Source organism: Macrobrachium rosenbergii, chromosome 49, assembly GCF_040412425.1.
Source record: "Macrobrachium rosenbergii isolate ZJJX-2024 chromosome 49, ASM4041242v1, whole genome shotgun sequence".
Classification (NCBI taxonomy): Eukaryota; Metazoa; Arthropoda; class Malacostraca; order Decapoda; family Palaemonidae; genus Macrobrachium; species Macrobrachium rosenbergii.
The window spans coordinates 16,614,061-16,617,028 of NC_089789.1; positions in this window are offsets into that span (position 1 = coordinate 16,614,061).

Genomic DNA, 2,968 nt, shown 5'->3' on the forward strand with positions numbered 1-2,968 from the left:
ATTATTATTATTTACGGTAAATAATCAAAGTTGATTTTGTATTTCCCTTTTGCTTTTTGTCTTCTTATTCCCTTCGATGTGGGACACATATTATTGAAAGTCGTGAAATTTTTCTTCCATGACCAGCTGCTGTCGTTTCGTTCAATCGCAATAATACATGTTAATAAGACTTGAAGGTGCAATGCATTAGTAGGAGGTTGTGGAGGTACATACGTGTCATTGCAGGATTTGAACAGAAATGACATCTTAGAGGTATCAGCCATTTTACATAACCTCTCATAGTAATATTTGAGTCTGATCTTTATTTTTTCAAAGTTTTGTTTCTTCATGCGTCGCCCCATGCAAGGAAACACATTCATTTCCCAGAGCAGAATATGAGGACCCCTCCTCGAAACTCATGTCTGTCTGGTGTGTTTTAGAAACATCCCTTTGGAGTAGGCCATTTGTGTTGAAGGTGGCAAAGGACAAAAAAAGAGGGGAACCCATCAGAGTGGACAATCTCTCCCCTCCCAAATCCTACCGAGAGGGCGTGATGATGGAGAAAGTTTTTATGGGAAAAGTGTTGACCCGACCTGCAGCCGAACTTTCTCGAAAACTTTGCCAGGGCACTGAAATGGTAAATGGGTCTCTCCTTCTGTCTTCACAGGATGCAGATCGATTTCCTTTGGCACCAGATGAATGCCCCGGATAGAAAAATACAAAGGGTCGTCAATTGGTTCTGGTTATCAATCCTTAAAAGTGAAGGATACCGTATTTGTACAGGAAGTTGTCGCACCAAGCTCTGCCTTGTGCCTGCTGCTAGACAGAGAATTTGAGTGGATAATTCTGAGCAAATCTCTTATTAAACTTCCGTTGTAACCCAAATTAACTGGAAAAGGATACATGCGATGCTTTTACAGAGACTTTTTGCTTTGGGTTTGTAAATGCCTTCATTCGCTCTACTAGATAAAAATTACTAATCTAAATATGTGTGTGTACACACACACACATATATGTGTATATATATATGTGTGTACATATATATATATATATATATATATATATATATATATATATATATATATAAATATAATATATATATATATGTGTACATATATATATATATATATATATATATATATATATATATATATATATATATATATATATATAAATATAATATTTATACATAATCTGGATATACAGATAGATAGATAGATATATGTGCGGATGGTTGATTCTAGTGGTTATAACAAAATTCCATAATCCGCTGAGTAGGTTTGTTCTGTACTCAGGGATTAATGAAATAATCTCGTTATTTTTTTTACCTGAGTTTTAAATATATGTTAAAATTCAGAGTGTAATAATAATCATACAGGAGAAGCGTATGACGTATAACATGTGAAAATAAGAATGAAGATATGAATTTTCATCACATGCACGGTCATTTTTCAGTCCTCATCAGAGAGTCCGGATAGTTCTATCTCTGTATTAGTCTAGTCGTCTTTAACTCCGACTCGAACACATATTAGGGAAAAGAAGAAAATTTGAGAAAGACCGAGCATTGATCTCATCCTGGCGCCTAAAGCACTTGATTTTGGAAATGCTATCTACGCATTTTGAAAAAACTGGAAGCAGAAAGATAATATAAAACTTACGAGTTTTGGTGAAGGAGGTGTAACGACCTGTTCATAGTTCCCCCTCTTTCCGTAGAAATATCTTTCATAACCTACCCACTGAGATGGTCAGGCCAGGCAGGGTTAGAATCACGAAGGGTTTCTGTCCCCAAAACATCTGTCAAAACCAGTTATGAAATAAGCTGTTCAAGCCAGAGACAGCTGGACCAGGATCATCAAGATCTCGACTAGTGATCAAGCTGAAAAGAAGAATAAAAAAGAAGTTATTTGCTTCGCATCGTCAAGATTTTCCCTATTTTTTTTATTTCTTTATTCATGGAATTCCGCCATCTATGTACTACTGTATTTAGTAATGAAATATAACACGATTCCTTAAAAATTTTTCTAAGAGAGTATCAGCAGTCTACTGGCATCACAAGAGTAATGGAAGGCTTGAGCTGAAGTGATTTGTCTCCCCGGGAGGACAGGTTGTTTGTACTGCCAAGTCACGAACTTCCAAGGACCCTGACCCTCGATTCCTGTCGTGAAATACTTTCCCCGGCTAATCCCGTTCAGGAATCTTTCGGGCTTTCTGTGAAATCCTTACCTTAAGAGGAAAATAGAACCCTCTTGTCAGCCTTCCCACCGCTTCAAGCTATCTCATCTCTTTCCCTTCTCTAGAATCTTCTCGCCCTTCCCTTTCAGCGTGCGCCATTCCCTCTCTAATTTCCTCCCTGGAGTCCAGAAGTCTCTTTTACTATTATTGTAAACCAACGCGCGCTTAGCAAAGCACGTTCTTTCGCAAAAGTCAATTAGTACAACCCTCTGTTTACTCTTTCGCCTCTGCGCAAGTGGGTTCATGTGGTTGTTCGCGCGCAACTGGCTCAGTCACTCATTGTCTACTTTTCTTTGCAAGTCTGTTTGCAAATGATCTGTGAGCTAATCTGCTTCTCTGACTCACTGTTATTCATCTCGTCTAAATATTATTCCCGGTGTAGCGACTACACTTTTAGTGTCATCGCCTCATCAGTCATTCAGTCAGTTGGCTCCCTCCAACAAACCCTCTAAAAACTGTTTCTGTCGTTGCCAGAGCAAATTTACGCCTCTTCCGGAAGAATGTAGTTATTTACTAGTAAACGTAAACAGCCTTTTTCTTCTTGATTCCAATTTCTTGAGTCAGTTTTAAAGATTATGGCTCATGTTATTAAAATTTAAAGAAAATATACACTAAAATTAAATATAATATAATATAATATAATATCTTATTTTTCCTCAATGGAAATCAATTATTTTAAAAAGCAACTTACTGAGTAACTTGAAATCATGTAAAGAGTAGCAACTCTCAAATTAGATTCCTCACTTTTTTAAATGGC